Raw genomic sequence first — 18,064 nt, 5'->3', positions numbered from 1 at the left:
TTAATCTTTCCCTGAATCAAGGTCTTCTCCAATGTGCAGACTCATTGAGTCACCTTATTCATCGATATAATGGGGCCTATTATTATTAAAATAAGTTTTCCAACCAAAAGTATTGTGAAAAGGATCAGGAAGAAATAAGCTTTCTAAATTGTAAACGGATACACAGTTCAAGGTAGGGTTTATTTAACAACGTTGCTTGATTCCAACAGCAAATGGGCCTGCTTCTGAAGGTGGATCAAGGCTATCATAAGGCCCACTTTCATTTCAGTAGTCACTCTGACTGCCTTTTCCAAGATAAGTAGTTAGCACTGAAACATTTCTTTCTTATTATCTTTATTAAAAGGGTATGTTTCCCATGCCCATATTCACAATATTAAATAATCAGTCTTGATAAGAGCTTTTAAATAGTCTAATATTTTAAAGTTCTTACAAGTGCAAAAATCCATTGGTGTCTATCTAAATGTTTTTGCAGATGTTAGTAGTTTATAATGTGCCTGGTACAGAAATCTCTAAATGCATCAGTTAGAGCATTACACCTCAGTGACTCATTTATCTAGCTCAAGGCACTTGGTGATATTTGAATAGCTGAGGTTGGATCATAAAGTTGTGAAACATTATGTCTTTTTTTTCTTTTCTGTTAAATTAACATAGCATAACAAAACAAAAAATTCAAATTTATTACTTTGGATTAATATTGATCAGGGTAAAGGGAATGTGTTCCAACCCACTTGTTCAGTGGTTACTACATGCTATCACAGTGCTAGTTGTTATTAATATATGTGATTTATTCCTTATAAATAATTTGTTCAGAAAGAGAAATCAAGGTGAAGAGATACTGAACGAATGTCAAAGATCACACAGAGAACAGAACTGAAGCTATGATGAAAACCTAGATCTATCTGTCTTGATTTAGTTGATACCTAATCCCCTTTATCAACACATAAACCATGAACTTCCAGATGTTCAAGCTGGATTTAAAAAAGGCAGAGGAACCAGAGATCAAATTGTCAACATCTGCTGGATCATTGAAAAAGCAAGAGAGTTCCAGAAAAACATCTATTTCTGCTTTATTGACTATGCCAAAGACTTTCTGTAGATCACAATAAACTGTGGAAAATTTTGAAAGAAATGGGAATACCAGACCACCTGACCTGCCTCTTAAGAAAGCTATATGCAGGTCAGGAAGCAACAGTTAGAAGTGGACATGGAAAAACAGACTGGTTCCAAATAGGAAAAGGAGTACGTCAAGGCTGTATATTGTCATCCTGCTTATTTAACTTCTATGCAGAGTACATCATGAGAAACGCTGGGCTGGAAGAAGCACAAGCTGGAATCAAGATTGCCGGGAGAGATATCAATAACCTCAGATATGCAGATGACACCACCCTTCTGGCAGAAAGCAAAGTAGAATTAAAGAGCCTCTTGATGAAAGTGAAAGAGGAGAGTGAAAAAGTTGGCTTAAAGCTCAACATTCAGAAAACTAAGATCATGGCATCTGGTCCCATCACTTCATGGGAAATAGATGGGGAAACAGTGGAAACAGTGTCAGACTTTATTTTGGGGGGCTCCAAAATCACTGTAGATGGTGACTGTAGACATGAAATTAAAAGATGCTTACTCCTTGGAAGGAAAGTTATGACCAACCTAGATAACATACTAAAAAGCAGAGACATTACTTTGCCAACAAAGGTCCGTCTAGTCAAGGCTATGGTTTTTCCAGTGGTCATGTATGGATGTGAGAGTTGGACTGTGAAGAAAGCTGAGCACCGAAAAATTGATGCTTTTGAACTGTGGTGTGGGAGAAGACTCTTGAGAGTCCCTTGGACTGCAAGGAGATCCAACCAGTCCATCCTAAAGGAGATCAGTCCTGGGTGTTCATTGGAAGGGCTGATGCTGAAGCTGAAACTCCAATACTTTGGCCACCTCATTCAAAGAGTTGACTCATTGGAAAAACCCTGATGCTGGGAGGGGTTGAGGGCAGGAGGATAAGGGGACGACAGAGGATGAGACAGTTGGATAGCATCACCAACTTGATGGACATGCATTTGAGTAAACTCCGGGAGTTGGTGATGGACAGGGAGGCCTGGCGTGCTGTGATTCATGGGGTCGCAAAGAGTTGGACACGACTGAGTGACTGAACTGAACTGAATCCCCTTTATTACATCATGGACCACAGAGTATAAAAGCTTTTATCATCAAGAGCACGTGCATTTCTTAAGCAATTATTTTTTTTCTTTTACTAGTAAATAAAAATATAATAAAACCAGTCAGTACTCTATAAATCAAAATATAATAAAACCAGTCAGTAGTCTGATCAGCCTAAGATAATCCAACTCTACCTCAATGAAAATTTGGCAAAATAATAGTTAATAAATAATTTTAATGTTTACCTTATAGCTCACTTGGTAAAGAATCTGCCTGCAGTGTGGGAGACCTGGGTTCAACCCCTGGGTTGGGAAGATCACTTGGAGAAGGGAAAAGCTACCCACTCCAGTATTCTGGCCTGGAGAATTCCATGGACTGTATAGTCCATGGGGTGGCAAAGAGTCGGACACGACTGAGCCACTTTCACTTTCTCCTTATTTATTCAAACTCATATTAGAATTAAGTGTCTGTGATCCTTCAAAAATTAGAAATAGTCAAAAACTGCTGCTGCTGCTGCTGCTGCTAAGTCTCTTCAGTCGTGTCTGACTGTGTGACCCCAGATACGGCAGCCCATCAGGCTCCCCATCCCTGGGATTCTCCAGGCAAGAACACTGGAGTGGGGTGCTATTTCCTTCTCCAATGCACGTAAGTGAAAAGTGAAAGTGAAGTCGTTCAGTCGTGTCTGACTCTTAGCGACCCCATGGACTGCAGCCCACCAGGCTCCTCTGTCCACTTATGTTCATATAGATTGAGAACTAGAAGTTTTAGATTTGGGAACCAGTAAATTAAGCATAGTATGCTAAGTTCAGGATACCCATAGGTAACTCAGTGGAAGACTCTTCTGCTCAGTACTGAATGGAATGAACTAGAGATGAAAAAAGCCAGTTCTTGGCTTTCCCTATTTTCAAGTGTCCTGAGCCTGAGCTAGACTAAGAAGTAGGTTCTGAGAGATTCAGGTTCAAGCATCATCTTCCATTCTGTACCTAAAGATATTCCTTTCCTAATCTACCCTCTCCCCATGATTCCTCGAATGTGCCTGAGCAATTAAGGCTTTGCCCCAATTTGTATATACCCTTCCTTGGCTCAGATGATAAAGTGTCTGTCTGCAATGCTGGAGACCTGGGTTCGATCCCTGGGTCGGGAAGATCCCCTGGAGAAGGAAATGGCAACCCACTCCAGTACTCTTGCCTGGAAAATCCCTTGGACAGAGGAGCCTGGTAGGCTACAGCCCGTGGGGTCGCAAAGAGTTGGACACGACCAAGTGACTTTACTTTACTTTTCCTTTTAAAGGTGAGTTTCCACACTGAATTTCTCTTTCTGAGTATCTATAGCATTTATCATTTAGACTTTCTACATTTCACTGCTGTCTATGGGTCATGTTTGTAATCATTCTCCCAATCTCATATACTCAACTCATACCTTCTAATCATCAAGAAGCACTGTGCTTTCAATAGATCTTTTATTTCTTTATTTTTATTTTTTCATTTATTTTTATTAGTTGGAGGCTAATTACTTTACAATATTGTAGTTGTTTTTGTCATACATTGACATGAATCAGCCATGAATTTACATGTATTCTCCATCCCGATCCCCCATCCCACCTCCGTCTCTACCCGATCCCTCTGGATCTTCCCAGTGCACCAGATCTTTTAAAATATCCAACTCTTCATGAGATTCTCAAACACAACTAATCTTCACATCTCAAATATTCCTTAAACCCTTTCAGTAAGGCAATTTGCCTTTCAGTGTAGTCACTCTGTAATATATCATCTATACTTAGACACTTTTGAGAGTGAAAGGGGACTCTTACCCCATGAGACAACAGTAACACCTGTGAAAACTGAGGCTGTGTGGGCAGGCTGGTAATTAAGGTCACCCTCTCTCCCCTGGGGCCCCCGAGAAGCTCAGAGACAGTGTCATAATATTTTCACCTGCCCCTGAGAGGCAGGCAGAATTACATCTACTTCCTATTCTACATGAATTCTCAACTCACATCAGCACGTCAAGAGCCCTTGCTGGCTTTTCTAAGTCTGTGGACTTTGATTCCCGGGGTGCAGAGTTATTCCTCAGTGGAGAGGGTGGAGGAACAGTGTCCAGATGGAGGAATGTCCAGCCTCACCTTTTCTGACTCTCAGGTCCTATTACTTAGGCCCTTCAATTCAGCATAAATGTCTACCCTTCATGAGGTGATTTTCTTTATGGCCTTGCAGCCCTGCCCCTCCCTCAGCCTTCAGCTCCATAGTTTGTGAGGCATAAGAGCGCATATTCAAACTACTTTTAGACTTGGTTCAAATGCTTCCCCTCTTAGCCACTTAGAACCCATTCACTTGCCACCTAAAAGTTTATGAGTTAAGTTTCTAGAATACTCCTTGACTGTTAGAAGCATAGTCAGTCAATGGTTAAATCCACATTTAAGAGACTTTTACCTCAAGCTCAGTCAACAGAGCCTGTTATAGCGTTGTCACTTGCACCACACAACCTAGTTCATAGCCATTTCTTCAGCAGCCCTTGGTGTATTTCCAAAAAAGATTCGGTGTTAGTCTCACAAAGAAGTTTTTAAAGTTCTGTTCTCTTCGCATATTTTGTCAGAATCATTTTCTGTTCTTCCTGTTCCCTCTTTATCACATCATTTTAGTGGTATTACTGATACCATCAGTAATAACAGAGGGTAACTTTAAAAAGCAACTCTAAAAGCTTACACACTCTGATTCATTTTAGATACATAGATGTATAAAGTCAGTAAGCATTATTTATCATTTCCATTTTGCTGCAGAGAAAACTGAGCTTCCGAGAATTTCAAAGTATTTCCAGGGTCTAACAGAAAGTGACTGAGTCGTATTACAAAGTCTGTATCTTCTGGAGCCATATTTTGTGCGAACACTGAAAGTTCCTCCTTACAACAATTGTCTGCAATGACCTTCCCAGCACCAGTGACAGGAAGTTGAAAGACATTGGTAAAACACCAAGGTGAATGCCAGTCGCTAGCCAGCAGCCCCTGTTCATAAACTGTTCCTTTATTTTTCTGCTTGATGGATCTCTGTTTGCAATGGCATCAGCTCTCTTTTTCTGGCAACATATCCATCTGGTTTGAATACTTCAGCTTTGACCTTAAGTTTATGTTCCTTTATATTCTCAACGATGAATGAGATCCCTTGGGACATATAAGGGGTTGCCTGGTACCTTTTTAATCATTAGTATTGCCTTTTGAATATCTTGCATCATTCTGCTGATGCTAGACACATCAGTGCCTCATTTTACACAGGTCAGCAACACTTGTACACCAGTTGAAGTTACTTTGCATTTGTGTCAAGTAGTATTGCACTCATTACCCTCGTGTGGGCTTCTCTGATAGCTCAGTTGGTAAAGAAGGCGCTTGCAATGCAGGAGACCCCGGTTTGTTTCCTGGGTCTGGAAGATCTGCTGGAGCGGGGATAGGCTACCCACTCCAGTATTCTTGGACTTCCCTTGTGGCTCAGCTGGTAAAGAATCTGCCTGCAATGTGGGAGACCTGGGTTCAATCCCTGGATTGGGAAGATCCCCTGAAGCAGGGAAAGGTTACCCACTCCAGTATTCTGGCCTGGAGAATTCCATGGACTGTATAGTCCATGCTGTCACAGAGTCGGATACGACTGAGTGACTTTCACTTTCACTTTCATTACCCTCATTGCTGAATTCAGTTGCATTTTACACTGATTCTTCAGATGCAGAAAATGTACAGCCAGTGTTGCATCAGGAAAGGTCAGACATGTTTTGATATATATCTGTAATGTCTCTGATCAGTATTAAAATATGCATTACATTGTGGTGTAGAATACGGTTCAGCTTTGGGTTGAAGATCTAACTCTATCACTAATTTGTCTGACGATGGGAAGGTTACTGAACGGTCCTGAAGCTCATTCTTCTCATCTGTCCAATGGTCATTATGATTTCGTGTCATGTTAAAATGCCTGAATAAAGGTTTAACTGCTGAATAAATAGGAACTCTCATTAAAATTAATAGTGATGACTTCTACTGAATCAGTAAGTAATTAATACATTTGTTTTGCTTAAAGAAGGTGACAGTAAGGCTTAGAAGCTGTAATGGGTATCAAGTTCAGATAGTACATCAAATAATGGGGATAAGATATGGGGAGTGTTAAAAAGTAAACTGGCTCAAGGACATGTGGGCTTTGGCTGGAAAAGGCCTGAGTAGATTAAAACCACTTCACTGTAAGACTCAATTCAGAAAAATATAACTCTTTCCTAAAATGTTTTATTATTTCCATTCAAGTGATTAACAGAGTTGTTTTTATTAGATAATTGATCCTTTATACTTGCTCGTGCATTTTTTTTTGTTCCAGGCTATTTTTTCAATCGTACTCTCATAACTGAATCCTCTGCAGTGCAATGAAAGAATCATTTAACTCAGATATCCATCTCTGGTGGGTGGCATTTTATTTAATGAAGTTGGAAATGTAAATTCATTGAGGGCACCAAGGGATGGCATTTTTATGAGAAGAATGTTCCTCAAGCAGAAAGGTCACACAGGACAGAAAAGAGAGCGTAGCTGGGAATTGGAAGACCAATCGTTAACAATGTGTGACCTTGACAATTGAGTGAATCCCTCCGGGGTTAAATCTTCTCATCTGTTAAACAAGAAGATGGTGTATTTGATGAGCTGTGATGTTCCTTGTTGAGTTTTAATCATTAAACCTTAAGAGGGACTTTCAAGGAATTTTTGTTTTCCTTCTTTGAAACTCACATGTACTGAATTAAATTAATCAGAAAATTCTATTTATAGCTCTGTCAACACTCATTGAGGTTTATTATTATTTTATAGTATTTTTGTTTGTTTGTTTATCTCTCTTCCTATCATCTCTGATATTCACATTCTTATCATCTCCACCACAGGTACCTGCTCTAATAAATATATGTTTTTGAATGGTTTTTAGATACATATTTTTCATCACATAAAGAACATCATGCTATACATTTCATTCTACTACATATGTTTGCCATAACACTATGTTACTGTTTGTATCTCTAGTTCATTGCTTCTGAATGCCAGTCAACGTCTTCCATAATTAGCTGTTCCCGACAAGCACAAGATATCTAGATTATCTCCATCTAGATATTGCCCCGGTGGTTCAGTGGTAAAGAACCTGCCTGCTAATGCAGGAGACACAGATTCAATCCCTGGGCTGGGAAGATCTCCTGGAAAAGGAAAGGCCAACCCCTCTAGTATTCTTGCCTGGAGAATCCCATAGACAGAGGAGCCTGGTGGGCTACAGTCCTTGGGGTCACAAAGAGTTGGACACAACTGAGTGACTTAACAACAGCAACAACAACAATTATTGCCACAGATATTCATATTTTGCCAGGATGATTCTTAGGTATTACAATTTATAGTTTTGTTGTTATTAGGAACAGTATCCTTTTTGCCCATCCCAAACCTTTTTCCAAACTGCTTCTATCTGGTAATGATAAACACATCGATTTTTCAGTATCTTGTATTTGAACATCTTGCTTACTTTTCTTATTGGTATTGATGGTGTATAAGTAGATTCTGTTTGATTTTTTGATAGATAATATTCTGTGCAACAGATGTTTTCTTTGTTTCCTATTTTTATGTATTTTATATCTGTTGCTTTTCTTGTAGCAGTCATATCAGGTTTCTCTCCTTCATAATCTTAAAGAGAATGAGTAAGTTTGTCGATTGAATTCCATATTCATTGTATATTTTTGATATATAGCCTTGACTGACTTAAGGTGGCTATAGTTCATTATTAGCAGTAAAAACATCTCAATATAAATAAGTAATAAGCCAATAAAAATCAAATACTTTTGCTACATCTATTCATAGTCATGTAATGTTTTCTCTTTCAGTTAATTAAAATGGTATTCATGGTGACAGTTTTTTTTTCTTTAAAAAAAAATTTATTGGAATATTGTTGAGAGAGATTTTGTGATACTCAAAGATTTGGTATTTCTTGGAAAAATTATTTTTCATACACAGATATAGTAGTATAATATTTAAACAAAATAAGACCATATTTTGCTTTCTAAATATTGGCTTTATTCTACTATGGAACCAAGGTTAAACCAGTCCCATGAAAAACTTCATAGACTTTCCTTAATTCTTATTATGAAACTGACTGTATAAAATTATCTCCTTAAAAAGTATTCTTAGTGCTCTTGTATGATGCTACTGAAACTGTCTTTTATCTTCTTTTAGGGTGGGGACTGTTGAGATGCTTGGCTTGATGATGATTTCAAAAACTTTAATAGTTATTAATCTTTCAAATTTTGAATTTCTATTTGTGCCAGTTTTATCATTATATATATCTTTTGAGACTGTACTCATTTCATCTAGAGTTTTCAACGTCAAATTTCAAACATCAAACATATATCTGGCATATATGTTCACATCATTATTATTTAATAATATTTTCAATCTCTATTCTGTATTTATGATGTTCCCCTTTTCAGTCTGTATTTTATTTATTTGAGCATTCTTTTCTTTAACAAAAAAACAACATTTGGGTTTGTGAAACTACATGTACATCCATGTAAACTGCATATCCATCCATCACAGTGTCAGGTTTATAGGAGACCATAAATATTTACTGAAAGAATAGCAGAGTTATTTCTTCCACATTAGTAAGATCTTCGAAATGACCAAGAATTTGGTAGATACAATATGCTATTTTTAGTTAAGAGATTTGGATCCAAAAAGAGATAACAATAATTCTTATCAGTGTGATTCTGATCAAGTTACTTAAAATCAGGAAGACTCAGTTTCCTCTGTATAAAATTTTCTCCCATTACAGTCATCACGGGGATTAAAAATGCTGAGTATGAGAGTACTTTGTAAACATCAATGAATCATAAATATTTAGAGAAGGAAGAAAAGAAGGAAAGAATAAAGAGAAAAAAAGAAGAGGGACATAGCTTTACCTAACAATAGCACAAAGAGAATTCTGGGGATAACAGCAACTTCTATCCTATGTAAAACAAAACCAGGATTTGATGCCAAAATATGGGATTTTGGACCCCTGCTGATTCTATTTGTTTGATTTTAGATAAATCTCTTAACTTTTCACATACAAAATTGGAGATTACATTTAACCCATAGGATTCTTAGAGTCTCAAACAAGATAAGATTTTTTAAATTATGTAAACTGAATAATGTTTTTTATAGCAAGTGATTTAAATAGACACACACTAGAAATATGTCCAAATATTGTTAGAAAACCAGTTTTCTGATGAGATTTTTCAGACTGCCACTAAAAACCTTTCTACATTTTACTTTTTTGGGTGACTACCATACTGCTTTCCACAGTAGCTGTGAATTTAAATTCACATCAACAGTGTAAGAGTGTTTCCTTTTCTTCACAATTTCACCAATACTTATTGCTTGTCCTTTCGATAATTGCCATATGAAAAGTTGTGAGGTGATAATTCATTATGGTTTTGATTTGTGTTTTTTCTGATATTAGTGACTTTAAACCTTTTCACATACCTGCAAACCAGTGTCTATCTTCTTTGAAAAATGTTCATTCAAATTCTTTGGCCACTTTTTAATCAGATTATTTGATTTCTTTTTATTTATTTTGATTTTGCTGTTGAGTTGTAGAAGTTCCATATATATTTTGAATATTAACTCCTTATCTGATATATGGCTTAGAAATATTTTCTCCTATTTCATAGGTTGCCTCCTATTTTATTGTTTTTTTTTTTTTTTTTTTTTTTTTTGCTGTGCAATAGCTTTTTAGTTTGATGTGGTCCTACCTGTTTATTTCTGTTTTTGTTGGCTGTGCTTTTGGTGATATACACACAAAAAAATTACTGCCAAAACCTGTGTCAGCGAGCTTTGTTCCCATATTTTGTTCAAGGGGTTTTATGATTTCAGGTCTTACAATCAAGTCTTTGATCCATGTTTAGTTAATTTAGCGGCTCATGATAAAGGTTTAAGTTCAATCTTTTGCATATCAGTGTGTATTTTTCCCAACACCATTTATTAAAGAGAATATCTCTTCTACAATGTGTATTCTTGGTACCCTTCCAATGACAAGTTGACTGTATATGTGTGGGTTTATTTTAAGGCTTTCTATGTTTCATCTGTTTATGTGTTTATTTTATGTTTTTATGGCAAAACTATGCTGTTTGATTACAATAGGTTTGCACTGTGATTTGAAATCAGGGAGAGTGATGCCCACAGCTTTGTTCTTATATAACAAGATTTCTTTGGCTATTTAGGGTCTTCTGCAGCTCCATACAAATTTTAGGATTTTTTCCCCTCTTTCTGTGAAAAATGTGCCTGAAATTTTCATTGGTATCATAGTGAATCTGTAGATTTCTTTGGGTAATATGGATATTAAAAAAAAACAAAAAACAAATAAATAGCATTAACCCTTCCAAAGCATGAGCACAAGATTACTTTCCACCTGCATGGGTCTTCAATTTTTTTCATCAATGTCTTATAGTTTTTATATAGACCAACGATCACACTTCTAGGTGTACATTCAAATGAAGTACAATCAGTATTTCTAAGACATATGTGTACTCTCATGTTCATTGAAGCACTATTCACAATAGCCAAGACATGAAAACAACTTCAGTATCTATCAATAAATGATTAACGAAAATGTCACACACACACACACGATGGAATTTTATTCAGCCTTAAAAAGGACAAAATATTGTAGTTTACCACAAAATTGATGAACCTAGCAGACATATGCTAAGTACAACAGGGCAGACAGAGAATGACAAGGACTGTATGATCTCATTGATATGTGGAATATGAAAATCAAATTTACAAAAGTGGAGTAGAATAGTGCTTACAGGGACTGGGGTGGGGGTGGAATAAAGAGATACTGGTCAAAGGTACAAACTTTTGATTACGAGATGAATAAGTCCAGGGATCTAATGTGCAGGACAGTTATTGCAGTAATAATACTACATTGTATACACGGAATTGCCGTCATTAGATCTGAAATATTTTCACCACACACTGTAAAAGAGGCAACTATGTGAGGTGATGGGTGTATTAAGCAGTCCAACTGAGTAATCATTTCACGATGTTGACATATATTAAAACAAAATATTTTACACCCTAAATATTGACCTTTGTTTTTGTCAATTTTATCTGAATAAAGTTGAGGGGAAAAACCAAAGTTTCATCTGTCAGCTATAGTGCAATAAAGCTGGGGGAAGAAAAAGTCCCTTTCTATCAGATCCAAGAAAAACAGTATTTGTTTTGTTTTGTTTTGTTTTTGCTTTTTTTTGCTGATTTCAATACAAAATTGTCATATACATGCAATTGCTCAAGCAGTATGTGTTTCCTTCAAAGACAATTGCTGAGCATCTACGATCAGCACTAAACTAAGCAATGCAATGATTACAAAACTCACCAGAAAGAAATTAAACATTTAAGAAGGAAAATTATGAGTAAGTAAGAACAATACATAATGAAACATGCCAAACTTAGAAGCAAAGGTGAGGGAAAAAAGCTGTGATTTAAAAGGAAAGGAAGCCAATTCCTAACATAGAAGTGTGGAAAGTTGAAGGGTTAATATATAGAGGGATTTGTTTAAAATGGGTCACTTTCATATGTGTTTGGAAGTGTAGGTGAAAAAGGACGTGTTCAGAAGAGGAAATGAAACACAGCTATGAACTGGGGAGAACTCAGGCTACACTGAGAAGTTACAAATTTCCTGGAGGGCTTAAATGGAAGGGTTCATGGGTAGGGGCCCAGGGATCATGGAGAAATTATGGTTTGTGTAAACTGAAGTCTGATACACCATGCTAAAGGATGTTGAGTGTAATCAGGAGGCAATCTGAAATCACAGAGGGTTTCCAACAGAAATGTAATGTGATCAGAATCAAACTTAAACAAACCAATGACTGAGAGTCCCATGAGTAGGTCACTGAAATAATTCATATCCAGCAAATGAGTTATGGATAGGAGGTAGTGGTTTGGGGAAAGAAAGGGCATAGATGTGAAAATTTCATGTAAAGTAGAATTAGGAGGACTAGTCAGATTGTAGTCAAACTACTGATATCTTCTTTCTGCAAATTACATATTGGTATCTATATCTGTGTGAATATACGGGACTTCCCAGGTGACACAGTGGTAAAGAATCTGCCTGCCGAAACAGGAGACATAAGAAACACGTGTTTAATCCCTAGGTCTGGAAGATAACCTGGAGGAGTAAATGGCAACCCACTCCACTATTTTTGTCTGGAGAATTCCATGGACAGAGGAGCCTGGCGGACTACAGTCCATGGGGTCACAAAGAGTCAGACACAACTGGGTGACTAACGCGACTACAGCACAAACATACACACAGCTACAGGAAAACCAAGGCCTTGAAAGACACGTGCAAGTGAGGGACCTAGCCATTTACACTTCACTAGCTTTGTGATAAAATTGTCTCTGAATATATAATAAAGCCATATTTTGTGATTTTTTCCCATAAAACAGGAGTTCTACCCTAGAGTGGTTGAGGGTGAGAGGCTGGCAGCACATCTAGGGAGATATATCTGTGCACGATAATTATAAATTGGTGATATTGGAGGCAAAGTAGACAGAAAGGCAATCATCCTTGGCAAGGTAGTCGCTGGGGGATACTAAATAATTGACTATTAAGATAACACACAACACAACCTCTTTAAGGGAGATAGATTTGAAGGAAAGGCGCACTAATGAACTGTGTCCAGAAGTATACAAACAGCAATGGCAATGTGGCATGGGGCTAATTTCCTCTCCACTGTGACCATTTGCTTGCTGGAGGTGTTAATGGCACTAATTGCTTGGGGACGGCTCTGTGAAGTCCATTTCATCTGCTTCGCTGAGAAATATGAGAAAACAATAAAATCTCAAGATTGCTGTTTGCAACCCTTTCACAAATCAGTTACAATTTATCCTAGTAGGATTTAATATTAAGAGAAAAGCCTACTTCCCATCTGCATGGACCCAATAAATCTCCCTTCAACTCAAAACAAAGGTCTTCCAAATTAACTCTTCATGGATGGGTTGCTTGTTGCCATTTCTGAGTCAACACAGATGGGCGTTCATGCTGCAATTCTGTTCCTGAGCCCAATCCTCTGATTACTCTAAAATAGCAAACAGTGGAAGCAAGATGACAGGCAGAAAATGAAAGACTTTAGATACTTAGAGAGTCCCTGAACAAAAGTAAATCAGTGTTGTCTTATTTTTAAGTAATTGGCTATTAAGAAACTTGGGCTTGGCACAATTAAATTATCCAAGTAAACTAGAAATTGTGTTTACCCCCAAAACACATGTAAGATCATGGTAATTAAGCATGGCCTAAAGAGCTGACAGCTAAGCAGAGGACCCCATATGATTCTGAAATATTATAGAAAAGAAGATACATGGAATGATGGGAAAAAATGCCCTTCTCCCTAACCCCAGAAGTCAGAATTAGCTGTCACTGTTGCAAAACATCTCGAGAGAAGGGAAATCAATGGCAAACCTGCAAAGATGTGAAGGCAAGGGAAGAAAAACTGAACTGTATTTCTTCCCCCCCCCACCCCCCGCCCCATCTTCTTTTGTAATTGTCAGTGATTTTCCCTGTATTTTGCAGGATTAAGGATAGTAATTATGGCTCCAACGAAAACTTTAAGCATTTTTTTTTTTTTTTGCATTCTACAGTGGCTGGAGTCGCAAATAGAGCATGTTGTAGAGGTTGAATGGTTAAATAATACCCCCATGCAATCAACCACTGTGATCGAGATGGAGGACTTTACTGTTACCATCTTCAATGCCAGCTCATGACATTATGATACTGTGCATCAGTGTGACACTCTCTGAAGAGAATATACAGGATGTCATCCTCAGGGGAATGAAAACACTGCCTGTTTTAGCATATTAGGCATTTCTGCCACACGCTGCTACAGAACAAAGCTGAATATTCTTCTACTAGAAGTCATCAGCTGAAACTCCCATGACTTGTAGCTACCAGATAGTAGGTTACATGTTCAGTGCTCCTACTAACAATCAATGGTAAAATGTACATGATCTTAAACAACCAAGAGCAGACATAGAATTGATATATCTAGCAATGATTTGGGCTGTCACACATGAATGTTCAGGTCGTGTCCTGCAGAAAGGTAACCCCCGCAGAGGTGGGCAAATGGAGTGCCCAGTGGGTCTGCAAGCAAGGGGGCACTTTTGAGAATTTGCTCTAAGACCTATGCATTAAATAGATGGTCAACTCATAGACTGTATATGAATGGGTTGTTTCAGCCTAAGTCACCCAGAACAGCAATTTTTCACGTTGGGGCAACCCAAAAGGATCTCATGGTATGTGTGAGACTTTCTCCTGTGACAGCTCTGCTTCTTCTTAATACCATACCGTCAGGAGAATTGTGGGCAAGAGTTACACTTGTAAGTAACATAAGTAGGCTTAGTTCCAATGACAACCACTTCTGCCGTTCAGGGATGAGTAATCCGAGACAAACCATTTAACTTCTCACAGTACGAGTTTCTGTTTCCTCACCTCAACTTTCAGAACTGAAGTCTTTCTCAAGGAATCAAAATACAGCAAGTAGGAGCTGTGAATTTTTGGACTCTGCATTGCTGATGTTGTCAGTCTAAACCGTCTCTCCTCCATTTTAGAGTCATTCTATTTTTGGCACAACTAGTATACTTATGCTTTCTAATTGAGCAGCACTTCTGTTTGACATACTCTGGTCAAAACTTTTACTTGGAAATTGCAGTTTTCTATAGAACTATTAAAAAAAAAATCCTGGCAATCTTCTTTCCTCTAGCTAAGTGAACAGTTGGGGGTAGAGGCAGTTCCACAATTTGGCAGCTTCACAAGAGATAAAGCGCATACAGAATAATTGGTAACATTTCATTTTTCAAATTCAGGATTTGTCATCCAAAGTACTTCAAAACTCACATGTACTTAAATATGTTTATTCCTCTATGGAAATATCTTCCAAGAAATACCAAGTGACCCCTCCTCTCAAGATGCTTCTGCTCCAATGAGGAGAAAAGCCATATAACTAAGGGACTATAGAGAAACTCATTCATTGATTGGTGGATCAGTTCACTCGTTTATTCAACTAATATTTATGGAGCGTTTGATGTGCATGAGAAACTGTTAACGCGGGTCTCCCACACAGCAGGCAGACTCTATATCTGAGGACCAGGGAAGCGTCATTAGAAACGGTACCAGATGCTGGTGACAGTGAGATGCACCAGATATCCTGCCTTAAAGGAGCTCACAGTCGAATGGGAGAGAGACACAGGAATGCAATCATTACATTCCTGTGTGAAAGGAGTAGCCTGTGTAGAGATTTGTAGAACAGGTCTAAGATCTTTATGGGTTAAAATATGGAACTGTGTTTCCACCAAGACTGTAGTATGAAACCCCTTGTGAACCTTGGTCCAGTGTTAATGATTCTTGCACTTTCTTTTCTGTTTCATTTGGCCTGAAAGGTTATCCAAGGCTTCTCCTTGATAGAATTCTACTCATTCTCAAGGCCTTATTTTTCAATTGAGATTGAATTGACATATAGCATTAGTTTCAGGGATGCAACATAATGATTTGGTGTTGGTATATATTATGAAAAAATCAGCTCAATAAGTCTATTAATGTCTGTCAGCATACATAGTTACATTTTTTTTCTTGTGATGAGAATGTTTAAGATTTACTGTCTTAAGATGATGAACAGGTGAGCCCTCCATTCCTCTTCTAAGGACTCTCATCTCTGTTCCTGTGGTTTGCTGTAGTATCAGGAAGCAGCATACCTGGGCCGGATCACCTCTCTTCCCAATAGGAATGCTCTCATTGAGTTAAAAATTTAGTGTTATGCTCTGAGCCCTTATGAGATTCAATATAAGAATTGTCCATTGGTTCACCTGAATCTATCACAACAATGTTACTTAGTTATACACTAATACAAAATAAAATAAATATGGAAGAATGCTCTATTGGGAAAAAAAAAAAAAAGATTTACTCTCTTAGCAACTTTCAGTATTGTTAACTGTAATCACCATGTTACATTTTATACCAATGACATTTATTCACAAGTGGTAGTTTGTACCTTTGATCCCCTTTACCCATTTTGTCCATCCACCTCTAGTAACCACTAGTCCATTCTCTGTATGAGTTCATTACTTTATGTTTTTTGTTTGGCTTTGTTTTCAGAGTCTACATGAAAGTGAGATCATATAGTGCTTGTCTGTCTGATGTAAACTCAAGGCCTGCTTCTGTCACAACTTCTGCTATGAAACTTTCTCTTAAACATTCAGGCAGAATTTACTGCTATCCCCAGCATAAATGAATATGCAGTTCCAAAGATAGCAGTTAAGTCTATTTTATTATGGTTTTAAATAAAGTCTTATTTGTTCACATTACTGTTTCCCCTATTAAGCTGGGGATCCCTGAAGACTGGCTCCTTCCTTCTGGATATGGCAGATATCTAGCGTGGTAACCGGTGCATGCCAGTCTTAGAGATGGCCTACTGAGCAAATTAAGGGATGAGTTTTACTGAGACCTCTGTGGATAGGGAGTCCAAGTGTAGAGTTTTCTCTAAACACTTTGAAGATAACTTCTGTTGCTCACAATTATACATAAATGACTGGAAATAATTAGATAGGTTATCATTCCTAAATGTAAATATAGTTTTAACAGTGCTTTTCTAGAGAAAATAACATGGGTTTTGGGAGGCCACCAACAGAGTATGAATCTGTTTTTCATTTATCCTTATGATTTTCTCCAACAATCTTAACTATTTTGAACCTTAGCCTGCCTCATACCGTTTTTAACAATTAAATATTAATCTTCTACTTCATTCAATTGAAAAGATTGGCCTTGCTGAGATACATATTTGAAGATTCTAACAAACTCAGGCAACACATTATTGTAACTCTGCAGTGCAATGTTCATCTATTTGTGATTGCCCATTTCATGACATGCAGCAAACCTTGTATATTTTTTGAGGCAAGTGCATTTCCTAAGAAACGACTTTCAGATCCTTGATAAGGTGACACGCCACATGCCGCCAGTGTTAAAGGAGATGTTACCTTGATGGCAGGGTGACAAGGAAGGTAATAGCATGACAGAACCCAGTATCAAGAGACCTAGGAAAAAAGATTATTTCTCAGTTTTCTTTCAGCATTTATAATCTGCATTCATGAAATGTGACTTTGCAGAATGACTGTAGCTCATAGCAAATGGAATATTCAGTGAACAGCCTCCCAGAGCCCAGTGAAAACTTGTGGGGCAATGACATAACAGGCTTGGAATAGTCTTCAGAGACCTTCTCATACCTGAATTTCTCTTTTCACACAAATAATACATTATTCTACATTGATCCCCTGCCTCCCCGCCCCAGGACTTACTACATGTCAGCCACATTTCCCATCATAGCATCATTCATTCTCGTCCACCAAAAACCTTGTATCTCACTGCACTTCATTTTCCTTGTGTTTGGGCATTTAACTTCCAAGACTCAAACAGCTGGAATTCCTCCTGGAATCTTTCTCCTAGACTTCCAGACTGAATGAGGTAGACCTCTCTTGTATGTCTGTTTCATAGTAGTAACATCATATTTGTTGAAATACACATTACTGTTTCTCTCATTCACAGTGATGGCTTTACTTCACTCATCCCTGCATCATCCGAATTTAGGAAAGTGACTGACAATAATAGATATCTATTAATGTCTTATCTAGGAGCCCATGAAGAAAGGAATGAGATTGTAATTGAGTAAGAGTTGGTGAATTTGTAACACTGTATCCATGTGCTGGATTACTTGTCATCACTTAATATGTGATTAACTATCTCTTACATTTTTCATAGTCCAGTAGATGGTTTGAAATCTTTATTATTATTTCTTTTTCCAAAAGGAAATGAATTAATGAATGATTGAAAGAAGGAAGGAAGAAAAGGAGGAAAGG

The 18,064-nt window shown here is 37.6% G+C and overlaps 1 long non-coding RNA gene across 1 annotated transcript in view; it reads right to left on the bottom strand.

Moving 5' to 3' along the window:
• The window catches only part of LOC139031729 (uncharacterized), a 2,010,631-nt gene that overhangs the window by 1,678,937 nt on the left and 313,630 nt on the right, over positions 1-18,064 (bottom strand). The gene's annotated exons all lie outside the window — the stretch shown is intronic.

Source organism: Odocoileus virginianus, chromosome 28 (genome assembly GCF_023699985.2).
Source record: "Odocoileus virginianus isolate 20LAN1187 ecotype Illinois chromosome 28, Ovbor_1.2, whole genome shotgun sequence".
In the NCBI taxonomy this organism is placed as follows: Eukaryota; Metazoa; Chordata; class Mammalia; order Artiodactyla; family Cervidae; genus Odocoileus; species Odocoileus virginianus.
The sequence above is the reverse complement of the archived record's forward strand: the minus strand, read 5'-3'. Positions and strand labels throughout refer to the sequence as shown.